This window comes from Octopus bimaculoides, chromosome 4, assembly GCF_046866305.1.
Source record: "Octopus bimaculoides isolate indiv1 chromosome 4, ASM4686630v1, whole genome shotgun sequence".
NCBI lineage: Eukaryota > Metazoa > Mollusca > Cephalopoda > Octopoda > Octopodidae > Octopus > Octopus bimaculoides.
This window is the reverse complement of record NC_142931.1, coordinates 60,694,788-60,720,161: the sequence shown is the minus strand read 5'-3', so window position 1 is coordinate 60,720,161 and position 25,374 is coordinate 60,694,788. Positions and strand designations below refer to the sequence as shown.

At 36.5% G+C, this 25,374-nt stretch overlaps 1 protein-coding gene and 1 pseudogene across 6 annotated transcripts in view; both read right to left on the bottom strand.

Annotated features, from left to right (window-relative positions):
- Window positions 1-25,374, bottom strand: part of LOC106877306 (all trans-polyprenyl-diphosphate synthase PDSS2) — a 902,595-nt gene that overhangs the window by 635,600 nt on the left and 241,621 nt on the right. The gene's annotated exons all lie outside the window — the stretch shown is intronic.
- On the bottom strand, window positions 3,754-3,872 carry LOC128247736 (5S ribosomal RNA; annotated as a pseudogene).

Genomic DNA, 25,374 nt, shown 5'->3' with positions numbered 1-25,374 from the left:
ACACACAGGAAAAAAGGTAAACTAGGAAAATGAAATAAGAAAATAATGATGATGATGATGGTGATGATTACTGTTAAAAATATGTGAAAAAAATTTATCAAAATAGATATTTTTTTGCATGTGTATGTGTTTATATATATATATATATATATATATATATATATATATATATGCATGTGTATGTATGTGTGTGTGCGTATGCATACAGGAATGTATGAATGTGTGTCAGGGAGTCTAAGTCCAGTTAGGAGGCAAGCAGAATTTCCAATGCAAAATACTATTTATAACCATTTACTTTCAATGAAATGGTTGTTGTTGTTGTTGTTGTTGTTGTTGTTGTTTTTGTAGAACCAAATTCCTCAAGGTGATGATGTCTTTAAGGATAAATGTGTTGTGAAGAAAAGGAAAATGGAAAACATAGTTTAAAAAAAAAATTGGTAATAATAACAATAATAATAATAATGAAACAGAAGGGATGGTCAAATTTAGAGGTAATAGTTAAAAGTCCCCACCCACCTCATCCTCCCAAAGGATGAACCAGAATGACAAGCACAAAATTGTTAACAAGATAGAAGATGAAAGCATATATTTGTAAATGCAAAATTCATTTCAAAATCTGGAAGTAAAAAAAACAAATTCTATTTAAATGACATTTGAAAAGAAATTCTTGTCATGTTTATAGGAAATGAGGGCTCAAATCCCACAGGCAGTCTTGACATGTTTTCAATCCAAAGGGTGTTTTTGACCCAACATGTACCCGCTATTATTTATGGCGTTATCTCTTCAGGTTAAACCATTCTGAAAAAGAATTATCTAATAATCTTGATGCTAGAGAAGCATGTGTGCATGAGTATGAAACTGAACTGTAAAATTGTAGAATGGTGAGTTCAAGTTTCTTGCAGTAGTTTCCTTATCTTCTATCTTTTATGAGGGGGTGCTGAAAAGTTCCTGGTTTTGAGTAAAAGAAAATACAGCAGGATCAGTTAACTATGATTTTATTTGACATATTCCCCTCTCAGATTTATTGCAGAGGTCCTTCAGTTTTTCTAAAGTCCTGTAAAAGAACTCAGAAAGTTAGGCCTCCAACCAGGCCTTTTGTGATACCCTTAAAGCCAGGAGCTTTTCAGCACACCTTCATACTTGTTTCAGTAAGTAGACTGTGGCCATGCTGTAGCATTGCATTGAAGGGGCTAGTTAAACAAATCAACCTCAGTACTTATTTTTTAATGTTTCATACTTATTTCATCTAACTATATCAGTTTTTTTCTGAACTGCTAAGTTACAGAGACATAAAGAAATCAGCAGCAGTTGTCAAGCAATGTTGAGGAGAACAAACACAAACACAAAGACATACACAAACATATATATATATATATATATATATATATATATATATATATATGCACAGGGTGTTTGGACTAAATTTGACAGTTTGCATAAAAGGACGGGAATACACAATATCCTATCCAAAACTAAGAGCATTTTTAAAAATCAAAAAATATCAACTAGATTATGGCTGGGAGATAACAGTTTATTCCAAAGAAGCTACTCTCAGCTTCATCATGGCCTCAAGATGGCTCCAGTTTCTGTCTAATAAATTTATATTCACTAGGTATGGTTTTGTCTGGAACTATAGTAGGACACTTGCTCAAGGTGCTGCACAGTGGGACTGAACCCAAAACCATGTGGTATCAAAACAAGCTTCTTAACCATACTGCCATGCTTGCACATGTCTACTTGTGCCGGGAAGTTTATTTTTCAAATCACTTTGATCATTATTATCATTATTTAGTCCCAAATTGTCTCTGGTTGAGGAGACCAATGATCCAAGAACGTTCCATCCTTGGATGTCCTATCTTTTTTTGAAACACAGAGTACTTTGAACTACATTGAATTACATGTACAATGTTTCCCTTTTCTAAATTCAGAAGTGTATAATTTGAGGAAGATTTAGCATTTATTTCTAGCAAGTTAAGAAAAGGTCTCTCTCACTCTCTCCTTGGCTAAAAGAGACAATTGACACAACAGGTGGCAGGAGCAGCAATAGTTATAGTGGCAACAGTAGTGATGGTGAGGAAGGTGGTGGTGGTGGTGGTGGTGACAATGGTGGTGGTTGCAGCAATGGTGATGGTGGCAATGATGGTGGGGGTAGCAGTGATAGTGGAGGTGGTGATTTTGGTCAAGTTTGTTGTTGTTGTCATGATCCTTCTGACGATAGTGATGATGATGATCATGATAACAATGGTGCTAATGAAGATATTAATGCCAATAAGATATCGATGCCAATACCAAAAAGAGAAATGACAATAACAATACCAGCCCTGAAGGCAAGAATATAGTTATCAAAGAAGATAGCTCAAGTAAGATGCCTGACAGATAGTCTAACCCTTTCATGACAATATTTTAAATGAAATAAACACTGTCCTTGTGTTTCAATTAATTTCGAAAATAATCAAGAATTTGGTAAATTTAATAATATCACTGACATTTTCATTATTAAACTGGAGTTCAAATCATAAAAGATCTCTTTTTTTTAATTTCTATACTTAAAATTATAATGGAAGAGTGAAATTTAAATTTAAACACTTTAAAATCAGAGGCTTTGTATTATAAAACCAGAGGCTATTACTTGCAGCTTGATATCAAAAGTGTTAATCAACCTGCTCTATTAGATTAAGCAAGTGCCAGAAGGATGGAACTATGCCTGCCGAAAAAGAAAAATTACTAATCAGAGAATGATTTCTATATACTCTTTACTCTTTTACTCTTTTATTCGTTTCAGTCATTTGACTGCGGCCATGCTGGAGCACCACTTTTTAGTCGAGCAAATCGACCCCAGGACTTATTCTTTTTGGAAGCCTAGTACTTATTTTATCGGTCTCTTTTGCCGAACTGCTAAGTTACAGGGACATAAACACACCACCATCAGTGGTATTAATTTGTTTCCTACTGAGGTAAACTTTGCCTTTCATCCTTTTAGATTCAATAACTAAGCAGTATCCAGAATGGTGCATTGGCAAGATTGTAAGAACATCAGATTGGACGCCTTGCAAAGTTTATTTTATCTTTTTGCATTCTGAGTTCAAATCCCACAATAGCCTGTAAGACTTAATGAATATAATTCCAGAAGTATCTGAGGGACATTATTTTGATATTGTTCCTGTAGTAAGCTATGAAATTTTTACATTCTCTCAATTTCCTGTAATTCAGACTGCCTCATGGTGCTGCCAGACAAAATGGAAAAGGCATTGCCCTGAAGGATGACAAAGGAGACATACTGGAACAACCCTTCTGACTCGTGGGGCTCACACTTGCAGACAGCCATCTCCACCCCAACAGCAGTGAGCAGGGATATGGTCTGTGGGCTGGGAATGCCAGAGATCTCCACTGCCACAGGTTCAATCGTAAACCTGTCACAGAATTACTGATACTTTGACAAAAGTTTTAATTCTTCACCCAGTTCAAAACTAACACCTGGCATTTTGGAAGATTTTAACCCTTTATTATTCACACTATTCTGTCGAAAGTAATGCTTATTTATTCACTTTGTTTTGAATTAATCATGCATTATCTTATTGCTTTGAGATTTTGATGAGGTAACTATTTATTTTTAGAATGACATTCTAGGGCTGGTGTGAAAGGCTAGATCTAGACAATTTGAACATAAAACAAGTTTTCATTTTCATTTTCATTTTATCTAGTTTCAGCTCATGAGCTGTGGCCATGCTGGGGCACCGCCATTAAAGTTTGGGACGCTTACAGCACCTAGGTTTCCCAAGCGGTCACCCATCTAAGTACTCACTAGGCTCGACGTTGCTTAACTTCAGTGATCGGACGAGAACCGGTGCTCTCAGCATGATATGGCCGAATATTTTTAGTTGGAAATGGCCAGTTTAAATGCTAAAGAGTTAATAGAGTCCACTCTGTCACAAGCATTTGGGACAGGTTTCTGATTTAAGGACTCCTTCTTTCCTCGCTCCTTCCCACCAATCTCAAAGGCCCTATAAAGGGTCACAAGCACTGCTTTTCTTTCTGGCTAAAAGCTCCTAGTTTTAAAATCAGTACATCATTCTGTACATATAGGACCTACTGTACCTCACCTGTATACATATAACAAACGCCATACTTCTTATAACATTCAATTAACAGCTTTACTACCTCATTACTAAAAGCATGGAATAGCCTAAAGCTGTATTTAAAAAGCTGTATCACTCCTTCCCTCACAGGTAGGAATGAGCAATCAAAATACAGTGCCTTGTCTGGAGTAACTTTATAGTCATTTTAATATTGAAATTAATACTAAGATGGCAAGCTGATAGAATCATTAGCATGCCAAGCAAAAGACTTAGTGATATTTCACCCATCTTCATGTTCTGAGTTCAGAACATAAGTACCAATCAAGCACTGGGATAGATGTAATCAACTAGCCCCCTCCGTCAAACTTACTGACCTTGTGCCAAAATTTGAAATCATCATCATCATCATCATCATCGTTTAACGTCCGCTTTCCATGCTAGCATGGGTTGGACGATTTGACTGAGGACTGGTGAAACCGGATGGCAACACCAGGCTCCAATCTAATTTGGCAGAGTTTCTACAGCTGGATGCCCTTCCTAACGCCAACCACTCAGAGAGTGTAGTGGGTGCTTTTACGTGTCACCCGCTTTACGTGTCACCCGTAAATATCAAAACTCATACTTCTTGTATTTTGCATGCATATTAGATTACATTATGCTTAAGGATCAAGCATTATATTAATGCAGCATAGGCAGAAGAGTGGCTGTGAGAGAAGAAGTTTATTTCCCAACCACGTGGTTTTGGGTTCAGTCCCACAGCATGGCAACTTGGGCAAGTATATTCTACAATAATCTTAGGCCAATCAAAACCTTATGAGTGAATTTGATAGACAGGAACTGAAAGAAGTTGTGTGCATGCATGTGTGTATGCATGTCACTGTCTCCTTGCCTTGATATTACCTAACAGATGTGAGTAAGTGCCTTCTTCATGCCAGCAATTACCTTCATTTCCAATCTTCCATGAAAACATGTCTCATCAAAGAGAAATATTACCTTCCTTAGAAACAGTTGAGTGTTGGTAGCAGGAAAGATATCCAATCATAACAAATCTGCCTCAACTAATTCTATCTGGCCCATGAAAACATGGAAAAGTGGACATTAAAATGAGGACAAAAATGATCATACCTAACCATAACCTCAAAATACTAGATTATATTACAAAAACATCAGGATGAAAAATCTCATTAACACATGAAGTCCCAAATTTTCAAGACATGGAATGTATTTCATCCAATGTGATATAAGAATTTCAGTGTAAAGAAGAAAGTTGTAAACTTCTTAACTCAAACTGTTCCATCAGACACACAAGGAAAACACTTTCTCATTGGTTGATCATGAATTCACAACAAGTGGCCATTGCAATATATTATATTATAGTACGTAAAACAAAATTAGATTTTAAAAGATCAATAGTTGCCAGTACTACTATCCTATATAAATTTCTGGAAAAAAAAATGAGGCAGATTAACTATGGAAGCTCTAATAAGAACAAAATATGACACATGTGAAAATCTAAGAGGAGTTAACTCTTGAATAATTTTAAATCTGGCATTGATGACTTTTATCTATCATAACAGCATTCCCATGATCTTCTGCAACCTAATGCAAACCACATGAACACTATGCTACATCATCATCATCATCATAGTTTAATGTCCACTTTCCATGCTAGCATGGGTTGGACAATTTGACTGGGGACTAGCAAACCAGATGGCTGCACCAGGCTCCAATCTGATCTGGCAGAGTTTCTACAGCGGGATGCCCTTCCTAACGCCAACCACTCCAAGAGTGTAGTGGGTGCTTTTACATGCTACCAGCATGAAAGCCAGTCAGGCGGTACTGGCAACGGCCATGCTCAAATGGTGTTTTTTACATGCCACCTGCACAGGAGCCAGTCCAGCGGCACAGGCAATGACCTCGCTCAATAATTTCATTCAGATTATATGAGTGAGAAAGTCTGCAAATGTTCATGGACTTAGAAATGCTATTGTTCCAAACTAAACATAAAGGACTAATATTATTTTAAAATGCTTAATATTATACAAAAACAAAATATTTAAACACAGTTGTGTCTTTTTTACATGTTTGAATTAAAAGCCTTTCCTTACACAAATATATATGTATGTGTGTATAAATACACACATGCACAGGCATGTTAGTAGGTGAGAGACAGGTAAGACAGTGCATGTGTTTGACTGTGATAGAGTATGTATCTTGTGTATATTTATATATGTATGTCAAACAAGAAGAAATTTTATAAGAAAGAAAGCAAGAAAAAAGACTTTGTGCAGTCATGATAATTTGCTTAAAAATCTTATGTCTGCTCCATCAAAGTTGACCTGAGGCTACGCAACAACTAAAAATGTGTTTCTTCATCTTTCTTAACCAAATTCTAATAATTTCCTCTTCTTTTCCTTCTTTTCCTGTTTGATTTCCTATCTATTGTCCCAACACAAAGAAGAAAAAGAAGAAGAAGAAGAAAAAAAAATTGTTTAAATTTCATGCAACGGCTCCCAAATGGAGCACTTTTGAGACCAAATTCTCTTCAAGAAATCTTGGAGTGTGTCTATTTTCTTTAAGTGATTATATTAGGATTTATGATAAACTCTGGCAGAAAAACAACAACAACAACAACAATAACAATAACAATAACAATAATAATAATAATAATAATAATAATAATAATAATAATAATAATAACAGCAATACTTTGTTCTGTAAAGTTTTGCTATATCAGCACAAGAAATAAGCTGGAAAATACAGAAAATTCCAATGCAACACATCATTTATTCATTACCAAAGTTTTCCATTCCGTTGCAGTGATTTCATTGTATCTTCAGGCAAAGTACCAATGTTTTCTCACTCTTTATTTGTCCCTCTTTCTCTTTCATTCTTTCTTTCTCTCTTTCTCTTTCATTCATTCTTTCAATCTATTTATCTATCTGCCTAACTTTGTATCTACTTCTCTTTCATTTTTCCTCTCTCACTCTCACTCTCTCTCTCTCTCTCTCTCAATCATTTTCTATTCTTTTTCATTGAATAAAATAGGCATCACTTTGAATTGATGGTTGATTTGTTAAAATGAGCAATTGCCTTTAATCAGCTGCTGCAACGATTTATGTAAATTTGACTTTACTTGGCTTCAGTCTATCAGGCATTGTTAGGTAGCAGTCTGTAGAATAAAGAAGTGAAATCTTCCAAGGAAGCTTGATGCATAGAAACATGCATTTCATCCCCAGTAGCTTTTGTCTTGTGAATAGCACCGAAATATTTATCACAGGCCCATTGGACTATCGACGTCATCAACATCATAAACATCATCATGATCATCATCAACATCATCATCAGGCTGGACACTCCACCAATTACAAGTGTTCTAGTTGATTCGATCAACATATCAGCCTGCTTGTGAAATTAATGTGCAAGTGATTGAGCACTCCATGGACGCATATACCCTTCATGTAATTCTCAGGGTGAATCAGCATGACACATACAATGTGACAAAGCTGGACCTTTGAAATACAGGTACAACTCTCATTTTTGCCAGCTGAGTGAATTGGAGCAACATGAAATAAGTATCTTGTTCCAGGATACAACATTCCACTGGAAATTGAACTCACAACCTTACAGCCATGAGCCGAATACCCTAAGTCGTCGTCGTCATCGTCGTCGTCGTCGTCGTCGTCGTCATCATCATCATCATCATTATTGGGCACCCAGCCGTAAAAACCATGCCAAAACAGACACAGAAGTATGGTAGTCTTCTGCCTTGCCAGCTCCTGTCAAACTGCCCAACCCATGCCAGCATGGAAGGAGGACATTAAATAATGAGGGTGACGACAACGACAACGACAACGACGATGACGACGACGACGACGACGACGACGACGATGATGATGACATCCACTTTCCATGCTGCCATGAGTCAGCTGGGTTATCACAGTCTAGGTCAGTTCTTATTTTGGGGTTACAGTCCTCTTAGATGCACTGAAGGACCATGTCTCAAACAAACAAAATACTTCACTTCTGGCATGGTTTCTATTGCTGGGTACTCCTAACACCAACCACTTTTCAGCGTATACTAGGTATATTTTATAATGGCACCTAACACTAGAAGGACAGTTATGTCTTTGGACAGACTAAAGAGTCCTATCAATCTCATGTTGTTTCCATTCATTTGCTATCCACTTTACAGAGCAGAATGGAAACAATTATTTGTGACACTGGCTCTACTGGAGAACCAAGGTGAGTTGATGCAACAAAAGCATGGAAGAAACTGTGACTGAGGTGAGTGGGTGGTGATGGAGGAATTAATGGAAGAGAGACAGCATTGGTGTGGGACTGATGGGAGAAGCAGAGTGTTGGTAGAATAGTTAGAAGTTACAGTGAGAGGGGGAGAGTAAGTGAAGGAGGAGTATAAGTAGGAAGTGGAGAGTTACATTACTGATAGAGAGATAAGAGGATATCAAAGAAATAGAGAGGTTTAACCCTCTAGCATTTCGCTTAACCTGTCAAGTGTAATGCTTACTTATTCACATTGTTTTCAATTAATCATGCATTATCTCATAGCTTGAAAACTCTGATGAATCAATTGTTTATTATTTTTAGAATGATATTGTAGGATAGGTGTGAAAGACTGGATCAGGCCAATTTGAATATAAAACAAACAGAAAATTTGGGCTGAATATGACCAGTTTAAATGCTAAAGAGTTAAATTCTTCTGTTAAAGCCTAGAGCAGCAGTCCCCAACCATGGGGGACATTTTTTGCACCATTGACCAGTTTCATGCAAAACAATTTTTCCATGGACCAGGGGATCATGTGCATAGGAAAACACAATAAAGTACGTGATACATAATTTCATTATTACATATATAACACACATATAAAATAAACACACCTTGAAGACTGCAGCAGTCAATAAAATGGATATAAAATTTTAAAATTCATCCTCTCTGTGTTGCCCGGTACCAAATAATCCATGGTTAGGCATTCGCCTGCAGCCTGGTGGTAGGGGGTTATCTGACCAAGCTAACCAAGTGTACTATAATAAACAGCAGGATGGTACATATTGTATGTATAAGTATGGATGCTTATGTAGATATGAATAGATTAATCAGAGACTCATATTTATTTTAATATGTTACCATAGTCATTATTTTTAGTGCATTTAAGATGGCAAGCTGTTAGAATCATTAACATATTTGCTCTTTACTCTTTTACTTGTTTCAGTCATTTGACTGTGGCCATGCTGGAGCACCGCCTTTAGTCGAGCAAATCGACCCCGGGACTTATTCTTTGTAAGCCTTGTACTTATTCTATCGGTCTCTTTTGTTGAACCGCTAAGTTACGGGGACATAAGCACACCAGCATCGGTTGCCAAGCAATGCTAGGGGGACAAACACAGACACACAAACACACACACATATATATATATATATATATATATGCATATATACGATGGGCTTCTTTCAGTTTCCGTCTACCACATCCACTCACAAGGCTTTGGTTGGCCCGAGGCTATAGTAGAAGACACTTGCCCAAGATGCCATGCAGTGGGACTGAACCCGGAATCATGTGGTTGGTAAGCAAGCTACTTACCACACAGCCACTCCTGCACCTATTGGTCAAGATTCTTAGCAACATTTCATTCATCTTCATGCTCCGAGTTCAAAACCTGTTGAAGACAATTTGGCCTTGCGTTCTTTTGTGGTCAGTGAAATAGGTACAGTTCAGCACAAAGGTCAATGTAATCAACTAGCCCCCCTCCCACAAAATTTCAGGCTTTGTGCCTATAACAGAAAGGATTATATGGAGTTCTTCCTTTTACTTGTATAACAGAATATACAACTCTGCTCTTCCCAATGGAGTGTACACGTTTTTGTTAACATAAACAAAAAATACATATCAAGATGAAAATGTACTTTACATAATACTTGATTTATGAAGCTTGTATTGGGCACTTAATTATTTATATACAGAGTAATTAGTTATTTATATAAATGTAAATGTATACAACATATACAGTAATTTTAGCTGTGTTGTGCATATATTGCACAGTGTTGAAAAGATCTTATGGAGATATAGCACCTTTTTATCTGTTTGTTTTTACTGTCTTGTTCTCACTGTCCTGTTCTTGTTAACACTTTCACCCTCCGCAAAAAATCCCTGTATGTATACATATAGATGTAGGTATGTACATATATGTATGGATATATGCATATATTTATATATTATTCATATATATATATATATATATATATATATGTATAAGGTGCATTCTATAAGTTTTGAGACTCTTTAGGAGAGATAGTTATAACTGTCCTAGATTATTGCAATTTTAGTATATCATTACTATACATTTAATAAACTCACCTGCCAACGTTTTTTATTCCACATTGAAGGAGACAGCTGCAACAGCACTTTGAACACAACCCATTGAATGCTGCTTTTCAGTCAACTAAATACTACTGGTCACAATTCCATTCTGGTAACCAAATACTTGACAGAGATGGGCATCAAAACTGTCCCTCATCCTTCTCACTATTCCATGTGTTGCTCCCAATGACTTTTGGTCATTCTCTAAGCTGAAGGAGAACCTAAGGAACAGTAGTTTTAAAGACACAGAGAAGATGGAGGCTGTGACAAGGGTTCTGAGCACTTTCACTTTGGAGGGCTTCTCTGGAGGCCTTCATGAAGTGGTTTGAGTGCTACGACAATAGAATTGAAGTCAGAGGATCCTACTTTGAAGGAGATAGGGTTTTATACTCCTTTGAAATTTAAATGTCTCTCTTGAAAAAGCTTCAAAACTTCTGGGATGCACCTTGTATATGTGTGAGTGATAGGGGAGGCTTCTTTCAGTTTCCATCTACCAAAATTCATGCACAAGGCTTTGGTCGGTCCAGGGCTATAGTAGAAGACACTTGCTTAAGGCGCCCATGCAATGGGACTGAACCCAAAACCATGTGGCTGGGAAGCAAGTTTCTTACCACACAGTCATGCCTATCATTATGTTCTAAAGAAGTTTCTGAATCAAACCACATACACACATATGCACACACATGGTCACACATGTATTCACATACATGCACACACACACATATGTGTATATTATATATTATGATATATAATATACGTGTATATTATGATATATTTATAGACACATATATATATATATTTATTATACACATGTGTGTGTGTGTGTGTGTGTGTGTGTGTGTGTGTGGGCATGAAAAAATATATACTTACACACATTTATATATATATATATATATATATATATATATATATATATATATATAAATATATAAACATATGTATATATATAATAATAAATATATAGATATGATTTTAAATGCATATATATATATATATATATATATATATATACACACACACATATATATACGATAGAGATACATAATAATAAAGAATGCCTTGCTTTGCATTTTACATTGATGTTTTACCATATTTGCCAATCCACCACTTTTTTCACTTTTTCCTCTAACTCTCTTTCTCTCTCTCTCTCTCTCTCTCTCTCTCTCTCTCTCTCTCTCTCTCTCTCTCTCTCTCTCTCTCAAGAAGAATTTTTAAAAAAAGCAACACAAAAAAATCATCCACACACATATTACTAATTTTTATCAGCAAAAAGCTGTGAGATAACATATATGTGTGATTAATAATTCATGTGGCATAGTTATCACACACAGTTATGTTATCACACAGTTATTTCAAGATAAAAATTATTACATCAAAACACACCTGAGGAGTTTTGTTTAACTAAACAAAAATTTCAAATTTACTCATTATATTAATGACTTAAGAGTGTTTTGAGTGCAATAAGTTTGCTTTTTACGAATGCAGTTTCAATTCCTGTTTGAAGCCATTCGTACATATATTTGTATGTGTATGCATTCATTGTGCATATGCATAAGTGTAAATGCGACTGTGAATATGTGTGCATTTGTGTTTTATTTTCATGCATTTGCGTGCATATGTGTTAGTGTGTTTGAGTGTGCATATATGTATATCAAATCATCATAATCACTTCATGTCCACATTTCATGTTGATATGACTTGGGCAGTTTGACAGGATCCAATGGGCCCATGACTGCATTGTGCTCCAGTGTCTGCTTTGTCATGGTTTCTACAGTTGGGCGCCCTTCCTAATGCCAACCACATTGCAATATGTACTAGGTGCTTTTCTAATGCAACCAGCACTATTGAAGTAGCCATGCATCTCACAGGAGTACAAACTCAAGGGGACTTCATGCTCGTGGACAAGGCGTCATGTGACTGCCTGTACCATATGTATAAGACAATGAGAGCATGAGGGACAAATATGTAAATAGTTATGACCAGGTGATGACAAAGAGAGAAGATCAATATTGGATTACGATGTGCTCTGATAACTGAGTCTGTTAGAGGAGCTTTCTGTGATAGCAACACAATTCTCTGAATCCATATCTTATACTACAACTATACATATATATATGTGTATATATATGAGGGGTGATGAAAAGTTCCTGACTTTAAGAGTATCATGAAAGACCTGATTGGAGCCCCAACCTTCCAAGTTCTTTTACAGGGATTAGAAAAACTGAAGGACTGCTGCAATAAGTGTGTAAATCTGTGAGGGGAATATGATGACTTAAATAATTAACTGATCCTCCTGTATTTTCCTTTACCCACAACTAGGGACTTTTCAACATGCCCTCCTATATTTGTGTGTGCGTGTGCATGTGTGTGTGTGTGTGTGTGTGTGTGCATGTGTGTGTGTGTGTGTGTGTGTGTGTGTGTGTGTGTGTGTGTGTGTGTGTAAATAGTAAGGGGTTACTCCAAACATTTACCAGTTTGTTCTCAATTAGGTATTCAAAATAGGTTATTCAACAGTTAATATATAAATCTAATAATATTCTCATAGGATAAGAATTTAGAGATAAATTCTATTGGATAATTCTGAATACATTACCTTAACCATATAGGTTTCCTGGAGTATATAATATCAACAACAATAATAATAATAATAGTAATAATAATAATAATAAGATTATTATGAAGTGGCATAGCATTACCTTTAACTCTGCTTATATGTTCAATTTTACATAGACCTACACATACAGAGTGCAATGGGTAAATTATCGCCATTTTATATTTTTAATTTCATGCATGCACATTGTTTGTTTTTGATTTTGTCAACTACACAGTATAGTAGGGTCACTTGGGCACTGTCTGTGAGAAAAACAACACCATGACACAATTCACCCTGCCAGAAATTTGGGAAGGACATGCTGTACTGCTTGGTATTCATGCTGGAAGCTCCAACACAAACATTTCAGAATGTTTGAGTGTCAATCTGAGGACAAGTACTGAGAGTGATAGAAATCAAATATCCAGTCAACACCATGGTGTTTGGAGTGATCACTAGTGATGGCGACATTATGCTTCCATTCATCTTCCCACACGGGAAGCTTACATCAAGTGCATGGAGAGGTAGTGCTGCTCTGGGTCAAGAAGGTGGCTGCTGGAAGAACCTATGTCTGGCAACAGGGCTCTGCACCATGCCACGCAAGCAGGAGAACCCAGTCATGGCTGTCAGACAATTTCTGCGACCACATCACCCCTAATATCTGGGCACCTAACTCCTCAGACTGCAACCCCCTTATTATGTGTCGGGTGCAGTTGAGCGAGAGGCCAACAAAACTCCTTGTAATACCAAAGATGATCTGAAGGCAAGGATTATGGCAGCATTCACCAATTTAATCAAGGAGACTGTCCAGAAGAGTTGCAAGAGATTCTAAAGTTGTCTGGAGGCCGTGGTTGAAGCCAATGGTGATTTTATTGAATAAATTTGCTCTTTAGTAATTCAAAATATTTTTATGTAATTTTGGTAAATATATCTGTTAAAATGAGATGTCAGTGTTATTTTCATTTTTGCGTAATTTAGATGACAGTTTATTCACTGCACCCTGTGTGTATATATATATATATATATATATATATATATATATATATATATATCATCATCATCATAATCATCCTCATTTAACGTCCGCTTTCCATGCTAGCATGGGTTGGACGATTTGACTGAAGACTGGTGAACCAGATAGATGGCTACACCAGGCTCCAATCTGATCTGGCAGAGTTTTTACAGCTGGATGCCATTCCTAATGCCAACCACTCCGAGAGTGTAGTGGGTGCTTTTACGTGCTACCTGTACAGGAGCCAGTCCAGCGGCACTGGCAACGATCTCACTCGAATGTCTTTACACGTGCCATTGGCACAAGTGCCAGGGAGGCGACATTGGGCACAGGTACCATCACGATTTCGCTTTCGCTTGCCCCAACATGTCTTCACAAGCCGAGTTTCGTGTCCAATGGAGGAGATGACATTGACATGTGTGCCAGTCGTCGAATTTAGTTCGATATGGAGGAGATATATATATATGTATATAATATGGTGTAAGTTCTTGTGCATGAATTTGTTTTGAGTGGTTAAAGTGTTGCTAGCAATCAACTACAAAACCAGTGGCACAACAGAGAATGGGATGACCAGAAACCAACAGCACTTCAGGTTAAGCAGCTTGAGAGAAAAGTTAGGCATAAGAGGCATCTGATGTGGTGTGCAAGAGGGATGACTGCACTGGTATGGTCATGTGATGCAGATGGACAAGGACAGCTGTGTAAAGAAGTGCCAATCTCTAACAAGGTGGTAAAGTATAATCTTTGAACTTTGAACCTCACAGAGGCAATGACTAGTGACCGAGACCTTTGGTGATGTGCTATGCTTGAGAGGATCTGTCAAACCAAGTGCACCACTGCTGGTAGCATGTAAAGAACACCTTTCAAATGTTGGGCCTCATGGAGGCAAAGTGGCTGAATTTCTTTCAAGCGTTGGGTCTTTCAGGGACAAAGTGGCTGAGTTCCTTTTGAGCATTGGGCCTCAAGGAGGCAAAGTGGCTGAATTCCTTTCGAGTGTTGGGCTTCACGGAGACATGGGCAATGATGTTAAGTGATGATGATGATGATGATGATGTGTTTACCATCTCCTAGAAGGAAGTTCTAACAAGAACAATGGGTCCTTCATTCTCAGTGATCCACATGCTAATTAATACATAGCTGAGACCTAAACAGGTAATACCTGTCTGGGTAGATCTGGGAACAAATTGTGACTAAGAGGTGGTTCCACACACCTCAAAACCCTGGAATGTCCATACCAGGGCCCCACAACCAGATTCAGTTTAAAGTCATATATATATACATATATATATATATATATATATATATATATATATATATATATATATATATAATTATGTGTATTTCTTCTATCTTAATGAATAAAAATTCTTCTGATAGAATAAATAGGTTAATAGAAACCAATGTAGCAAAAAACACAAAATAACTGTGGTTAGCTCCTGTTTTTAAGGCAGGAACTCCTTGAAATTTTGGGTATTTGAGTATATTTAAGAACCTTATCCATCTATTGTTTTCATAATCGGTCATAATGTCTTACGTTTAAGATGATTCCCATGCTTTCCCTGATGAGAAGGTTACAATTTTAATATCAAAGATCCCTATGGATCACACAGGTTGTAATCCTTTGAAACATATGTAGGAATAAAGTATGCAATTATAACATGCGTTTTCTCCAATCCTTAAATTCTTATATATATATATGCACACACATAGATAGACAGAAAGACAAACAGATGAATATATAGATTGGTAGATGTGTAGATAGACAGACAGACAGATATCTAAGGGTATATGCATGTATATATGTATGTGTGATTATATGCAAGAATATATACATAATCTATACACATACACTTCATATGCTTGTTGCAAAAAATACCCATTTGTATATATACACACACAATTACACTTCATACTCACAAATATATACAATGACATATAAACAATATAAACAACAGGTACATGTAAAAAAAAAAGAAGCCAAAAAAAATTACCATCATTCTCTCACAAATATACATTTCTTCAAATGTGAAGAAAAAAAATCATTGAATTCCCCATTGACAAGAGAAGAGAAGAACAAAGAAAATATATATCTTTATTCCACTTTTATACAAGAATACATTTTCATATTCTTCTATATAAGAATACATCTTTATATCCTTCTCCTATATGGGAATATATTTTCCTATTCTATGTTTGTTCTTGCTGTTGTTGCTGGTATTATCATCATCATCATATTATTATCATTATCATTATTATTATTATCATTATTATTATTAGTAGTAGTAGTAGTAGTAGTAGTAGTAGTAGTAGTAGTAGTAGTAGTAGTAGTAGTAGTAGCAGCAGCAGCAGTAGCAGCAGCAACAACAACAGTAGTAGTAGTAGTAGTAGTTGTAGTAGCAGCAGCAGCAGCAGCAGCAGTAGCAGTAGTAGTAGTAGTAGTAGTAGTAGTAGTAGTAGTAGTAGTAGTAGTAGTAGTAGTAAGGTGGTGGGCTGGCAGAATCATTAGCATGTCAGATGAAATGCATAGCAGTATTTCTTTCAGGTTCCTGTTCTAAGTTCAAATTCTAGAGAGGTCGACTTTGCCTTGCATCCTTTCAGGATCAAGTTCTGAAGCCGATGTAATCAATTAGCCCTTCTCCTACAAAATTTCAGGCTTTGTACCTATTGTACAAAGAATTATCATCATTAATAGTAGTAGTAGTAGTATTTTTATTTTTATAAAGCTATTACAAGCAACTTTAGTTAACAAGGATGTTGTCTTGGGGTTTGGTGAGAACAAGTCTCCTCAAATTTCAAAAGTCCTTCTAAGGATTCTTCAAGAATAGAAAGAGGAACTTTGCTTCAAGTCAACAACGCATGTCTCAATCCCAATATCTTTCAGCCTTTCAAGCAGCAGTTAGGATGTTGCATCAAGTTCAACAATTACCTCAGGGGCAAATGTTACCTTTGTCTTCCACAATCTCTACATCTCTGGCTAGGTTCTGACATTCCTTGATTTCTTTGACATCCAGTCTATTATCATTTGGTATTGCAAAGTTTATGAGGTAAAATTGGTTTATTTTTACTTTTTTCTTTATCTTTCACAATTATATGAAGGCTCTTTGCTTCAATAGTATGGTTAGACCTTATGGAGAAATCACATGAAATCCAGTAATTTTTATCCTCCATCGCAGCTTCTGGTTCATGTCCATATCACTTTTCTACCACTTAGAATTCACATACTTGGCTAACATCCAATGCACTCTTCTACTAACACAGTCATGCTTGTACTTATACTCTTGTGCTAGTATAATGCATTCACATAAGAGATGATTAATACTTTCATCTTCTTTTCCACAGATTCTGCGTTTGCTCTCTTTTCTAGTATTAATACTAAATTAATACTAGACTGGTCAAACTATCTCTCTTTGGAAATTAATTCTATCTTAGAACCCATATTTTACTTTAATGCCAACTTCTTTGACAAACTTATTTTATCATTCATTTCTTTATTATTTAATAAACAATCTTTCTGATTATTTGGTAGCTTATGTTTTTCTTTTTCAATTTTTTCCATTGTCTTTTCACTCTACTGTATTTATTTATTGTTTTTGCTTCTGAATTTGTATTATTCTATGGCCAGTGCTCCCTTAATCCTTTTGATACCAACCCACCTGAAACTGCCTCTGGCTCTGTAGTACAAATGTCTTGTTTTCAAAAGTTCTGAGTTAAAATCTTCCACCAAACCTTGGTCACAATTTATGTTCCCAACACTAGCTTAATGATAACTAAGTTATTTTACTTAATTCTTTGTTATATCTAAAATTAATTGAAAGAAATACAGAGCATCTCAACAGAAATATGTTAACAAAAGGGTTAAAGTAGATCATAAATGGCAACATGCTGAGTACATCTATTGCCTGTGGATATATATATTATACGGAGTCAGCTTACACTCTGTAGTAGAGTTGGTATTTTCAACCACCATATATCATTCTGAAGATTAGTCTGTTAGTTCCTATATCAGCATGCTTCTATATATATATATATATATATATATATATATATATAGGTAAACACATGCATATATATCTATTTATATATGTTTACATGTGTATATTTTAAATGTGTGACAATATTCATGTAACATTTATTATATAACTAACAAGATTATGAAATAGCTGTAAACACATGGAATAAACATCTAGTCTCTCATATCACTTCTCTTACCTATTCTGTTCTCTCTCTCTCTAGATAGATAGATAGATAGATAGAGAGAGAGAGAGAGAGAGAGAGAGAGAGAGAGAGAGAGAGAGAGAGAGAGAGAGAGAGAGATTTATATAATCACCATCATCATCATGATGTTAACATACACTTTTCCATGCTTGCAGGAGTTGGACAAAAGTTGTTGAAGCAGATTTTCTACGACTAGATACCCTTCTTGTCACTGACACTCACCTATTTCCAACAAAGGCAATATTCTTCATCACGTGATGTCTAATCAAAGAGACAGTAACACACATATACATACATTCATGACAGACTTCTTTCAGCTTCCATCGACCAAATCTATTCACAAGGCTTTGGCTGGCCCAGAGTGTCTTCTACTATATCCTCAGGCTGACCAAAGCCTTGTGAGTGGATTTGGTAGATGGAAACTGAAAGAAGCCCGTCATATATATATCATCATCATCATCATCATCGTTTAACGTCCGCTTTCCATGCTAGCATGGGTTGGACGATTTGACTGAGGACTGGTGAAACCGGATGGCAACACCAGGCTCCAGTCTGATTTGGCAGAGTTTCTACAGCTGGATGCCCTTCCTAACGCCAACCACTCAGAGAGTGTAGCGGGTGCTTTTACGTGTCACCCGCACGAAAACGGCCACGCTCGAAATATATATATATATATATATATATATATATATATATGTATGTATGTATGTATATGTTGTGTGTCTGTGTTTGTGTCCCCATAATTTAGCGGTTTGGTAAAAGAGACCAATAGAATAAGTACTAGGCTTACAAAAAATAAGTCCTGGGGTTGATTTGTTTGACTAAAAGCGGTGCTCCAGCATGGCCACAGTCAAATGACTGAAACAAATAAAAAAAGATATATATATATGTGTGTGTGTGCGTATATATATGTACATATATATATATATATATATATATATATATATAGAGAGAGAGAGAGAGAGAGAGAGAGAGAGAGAGAGAGAGAGAGAGAGAGAGAGATTAAAGAAAGGGAAAAAAATATCTAAAATTGTCTGACAACAATTTTAATTCTAAAGTGATTGTTCTAAACTTTCACCTGAAAATCACATTTAAGAGTATTTTGGGATGAATTGACCTAGGGATGAATTGATCAATGAATTGATCAATGAATTGACTGGGGACAAATTAACCAATGACAAAATAACCAGGGACAAATTGTCCTTGCACCTTAGGAAGTGCATCCAACCGTAAAAGGGAAAATCAAAAATGAAACTCAGAAATGAGATGTAGTCTTCCAACCCATCTGTGAGTAAACCAACAACCTGCTCAACCAATGCCACAACAGAAAGCAGATACAAAATTACAATGACAATAGTGGTAGTGGTGGCGGCGGCGGTGGTGGTGCTGGTGCTGGTGGAGGTGGTGGTAGTGGTGGTAGTGGTGGTGATGGTGTTGATGATGATGATTGTAACGGTTGGAATATCTTTAAGCTCATAAATCTACTTAGTCAGGGACTAAACTACTATAACAACTACAACCACAACTAATGCTGCCACCACCACCACCACCACCACCACCACTACCACCACCACTACTATTAGTACTACTACTACCATTCATTAAAAACAGATATTATGAACGAACACTGGCAGCTGTTGTGAAGTGTGGGGTGTTGTTGAAATGTTTAGCTCAACAACAGTATAATTTAGCTTTTGAATAGTTAAATGTATTAGCTGTACATTTTTGAAAGGAGTTACCTTCCAGACAATATAATTTAAAGCAACATAGTTATTATATATAATAGTCATAATAGCTATTATGAATGTTGCCAGATGTTATTCACTTGAAACAGTCAAATGACTGACTATCAAAAGAATTTACAGCAAGACTAGTTGCAGAGTAGTGTCAGGAGTTGAAGTAGTAAATGAAAATTGAATATTTTGGTGAAAGTAATATTTCATGGCGAGTCACATTTTGCCAGATCGATACAGTGTCAGACTAACAGCAGAAGGGTCAAAAGTTCATGCATTGTCCACCAATGATGCATTAGGTCCATGGTGAAGACACTTAACTCTCAACAATATCAACCTCTAATACTTTCGATACCAACCCACTTCAGTCCAACCCTGGTACTATAATGCAAAACTGTCTGTTTTAAAGTGTTTATATTTAAATTACATCTTTTTGTCAAAACTTTATGTCAGAATCTTTTGTTTAGATATGTTTCAAACACCAGCTTAACTCTTCTGTGAATGTATTTCAAAGAAGAATATACTAGCTTTGTGTTTTAATAATTTAATAATCAAGTATTATAACAGGTTTAGGGAAATACCTCATTTTCAACTTAGCCCTTTAACATTCAGATTACTCTGTCAAACGCAAAGCTTATTTATTCACAAAATGCATTATTTCAGAGCTTCAAGATTTCAATTACCTGACTGGTTTATATGACACTGTAGGGTAAGTGCAAGAGACTAGACCTGGCCGGTTCAAATGTAAAACAGACAGAATATTTGGGACTCAATATGGCTAGTTTCGGTGCTGGGAGGGTTCCTAAAAGACAAATGTGTACATAGGTGCAGGAGTGGCTGTGTGGTAAGTAGCTTGCTTACCAGCCACATGGTTCCGGGTTCAGTCCTACTGCGTGGCACCTTGGGTAAGTGTCTTCTACTATAGCCTGGGGCCGACCAAAGCATTGTGAGTGGATTTGGTAGACGGAAACTGAAAGAAGCCCGCCGTATCATCATCATCATTGTTTAACGTCCGCCTTCCATGCTAGCATGGGTTGGACAATTTGACTGAGGACTGGTGATATATGTGTGTGTGTGTCTGTGTTTTTCCCCCCACCATTGCTTGACAACCGATGCTGGTGTGTTTACGTCCCCCATAACTTAGCGGTTCGACAAAAAGAGACCTATAGAATAAGTGCTAGGCTTACAAAGAATAAGTCCCAGGGTCGATTTTCTCGACTAAAGTCGGTGCTCCGGCATGGCCACAGTCAAATGACTGAAACAAGTAAAAGAGTAAAGACAAATGAGTACATAGAGAAATAACGAATACCATCTTTCATAACATAATGAAATTTCGAGCCAAAATCTGAATTTAAATTTGAACACTTGAATGGGTGTGGTTTGAGGCAGGTTGGTGTTTGAAGTGTTAATCACAAAGTCCACCCAAGAAAGGGGATATAACCAGCTAATGTTGTATAGCTCTTTAGCATTTAAACTGGCTGTATCAGGCCTAAATATTCTGTTTAATGTTCAAACTGGCCAAATTCAGCCTCTCACATCTAACCCTACAATGTTATTCATCATCATCATCATCATCATCATCATTGTTCAACGTGCATCTTCCATGCAGGCATGGGATGGGGGGGATGGTTTGACAGGAGCTGACCAGGCTTCAGAAGACTGCACACCATCCTTCTGTATCTGTTTTGGCATGGATTTTATGGCTGGATGCCCTTCCTAACACTAACAACCCTGAAGAGTGGACTGAGTGCTTTTTAGAGAAAAAGAGAGAAGGAAAGAGAGAGAGAGAGGAAGAGAGAGGGGAGAGAGAGAGAGTTAACAAGAAAGAGGACATAAACAGGTGTGCTGCTGTAAAAGAGATACTTGGTTACCTAATCATTGAAATCTTGAAGTTATCAGATAATGCAAGATTAAAAGGATTAATTCATAAGAACAAGAATAAATACACATTTCATTTAACACTTTTACATGTTTCAGTCATTTTGATTGCAGCAATGCAGGAGCACTACCTTTTGATCGAAGAAATAGACCCCTGGACTTATTATTTGTAAGCCTGGTACTTATTCTATTGGTCTCTTTTGCCGAACTGCTACGTTACAGGGACATAAACACACCAAGATCGGTTGTCAAGTAATGGTGGAAGGACAAACGGACACATACACACACATACGTACTTATCCACACACATGAAAAAACACATACACCCGTGCATTCACATGAACACACATATACCTCCAACACACACCACACACATACAACACACATACATGCACATATGCACACACATACTTCGACACACACATACACACACATACACACGCACACACACGCACACACACATGCACACATACATACACATACGTATACAGGCGGCGAGCTGGCAGAAACGTTAGCGAACTGGGTGAAATGCTTAGCGGTATTTCGTCTGCCATCACGTTCTGAGTTCAAATTACGCCGAGGTCGACTTTCCCTTTCATCCTTTTGTGGTCGATAAGTTAAGTACCAGTTACGCACTGGGGTTGATGTAATCGACTTAATCCCTTTGTCTGTCTTTGTTTGTCCCCTCTATGTTTAGCCCCTTGTGGGCAATAAATAAATAATACGTATACACATATAGACGCACATACACATACACACGCACATGCGCACACATGCATGCACACATGCACATGAATGCACACATACCTAATACTCACAACCCTACGCATACACATATACACACCTGTATACGCACGCGCACACACACACGCACACACACACACACACACACGCACACACAACTACATGCACATACACATATGCATGCACACACACACACGCACATCCATACACACATGAAAAACACACCTATACCTCCTACACAACCCCTCGTTCACACACACATACATAAACACACATACACACACACACATGCACACACACATGCACACACACACACACACACACAGAGATCTGCGTGCGCGCACATACCTACACATACACACACATACCTCCTTCTCTTGCACGCTCCTGTCTTTGAAAGAATTTTTTCTTCACCCATTCCCTTCTGGTCATTTCAATATGTGACTGCATGTGTATCATTGGTGATTTTCTTTCTCCGTCTTCCCTGATGAAGAGCTCTGCTCGAAACCTGAAATCCTCTTCCTTTTCTTTCCTTTCCTGAGCATCCAATAACACTGTACTTATTCCACGTCCTTGTGTTGTTGTTTTTTCTTGCTTGTTCATGTTTGGATTGACTGTGTGTGTGTGTGTGTGTGTGTGTGTGTGTGTGTGTGTGTGTGTGTGTGTGTGTGTGTGTATACACACACAACAGGCTTCTTTCAGTTTCCTTCTAGTAAATCCACTCACAAGGCTTTGGTCAGCCCAAGGTTATAGTAGAAGACACTTGCCCAAGGTGCCATGTAGTGGAACTGAACCCGGAACCATGTGGTTGGGAAGCAAACTTCTTGAATGCTAAAGGGATAGCACAAGCATGACTGTGTGGTTAAGAAGTTCATTTCCTAACTAAGTGGTCTCAGGTTCAACTTTCCACATGGCATATTGGTTAAGTATCCTCTATTATAGCTGTAGGTTGACCAATGCCCTGGTGGTGGACCTGTGAGTGAAATTGGTACACAGAAGCTCTGTGGAAATCTATTGTGCATGTGTGCAAACATGCATGTATGTATGTGTGCATAAGAATGTATGCATGTAGGTTGTATGCATGAGTGAGTAAGTAGGTAGGCAGGTAATGTTTGTACATGTCTTTCTCGATGTCTCTATATTTGCAATAAACAGAGATTGCTAAGATAGATTGGTACCAGACCAAAATACAAGAATAAATAAATACTGAGGTTAATATAATTAACCAAAACACAAATGTTTCAAGGTAGTGCCTCAACATGGCTGCAGTCCAATGACTAAATTAAACAACAGAGTAAAACGGTGAAACAATGTATATTCCTTCCACAGCACAATGATTGACCATGTGTGTAGTCAAAAGAACTAAATGCTGCAACAGATTTGCACAGCAAGATAATGCCAAAGGGTTCTTCATTTCAATTTTTACTTTATTTTATTTCTTTGTTTTTGCATAAATAATAAAGCAACAAAAGTTAAACTATGACAAAAATAAAAACATCAAAAAATGTAATTAAAATATAAAAATATTGCCCATAGCTAAACACAAAATATTCTATCTGAAACACATATAAACATATGCACACACACTCATCTATATACACATAACACATATATAAATACAATATACACACACAAAAATAGTGAGAGACAACAATAATAATAATGATAATATTTTTCTTTTCTAATGAGTTAAGAAAATAATCAAGTTTAAATTTACAGAAGGAAATTTTTTGTCTTATTTTATTTTATTTATATGATTATTTGTGTTGTTTGTTTAAATTTTGTTTTCCTTTTTTTCTAGCTTTTTTCTTGTTTATTTTTTCCATTACTTTTCATTTCATTTTGCATTCTTTTTTAAACTGTTATATCATCGATGGTGGTGATGGTGATGATGAGGTGATGGTGATGGTAAGGAAGAGGAGGAATAACAATGACAATAGTAGTAGTAGTAGTAGTAGTAGTAGCAGCAGCAGCAGCAATAATGATAATGGTTTCAAATTTTTCCACAAGAGCAGAAATTTTGGGGTAGGGAATGATTCTATTACATCGACCCCGGTGTTCAACTGGTACTTATTTTATTAACCCCGAAAGGATGAAAGACAAAGTCAACCTCAGCAAGATTCGAACTCAGAACATAGCAGCAGACAAAACAATGCTTAGCATTTCACCCAGCATGCTAACAATTCTGCCACCTTAATAATAATGATGATAATAATAATGATAATGATAATGATAATAATAATAGTAATAATAATAATAATAATAATAATAATAATAATAGTAATAATAATAATAATAATAATAATTTAAATTATTCAATACAAGCTGCTGAAGAAAATCTTATTACCAAAAAAACAAGTTTCCAGAATGCAAATAGAATGTTACGATGATAAAAGAGAAGGCAGAAAGATGGAAAGAAAATCTATTTTTGTGATATCTTTGTATTATTTTTAACAAGACTAATAACCAGAGAGAGAGAGAGGTCACCAGGGAATTAAAGGTCATGTGAATTATAAAATCAATATATTATGCAAACATTAGAAACTAGTTTGTACTATCAGTATCATGTTTCTTTTTCTCCTCCTCCTCCTCCTCTTCCTCTTTCTTCATCATCATCTAGTTCTTTGGATATCCCCAAATCTACAGATTTAGCAGCTGCAGGAGTCTTAGATTCTTTATCAACCCCTCATTGCCCATTGTTTTCAATGTTGTCCAAAGATCTTGTACTTGTTTGTGGAATCTTGTTGAT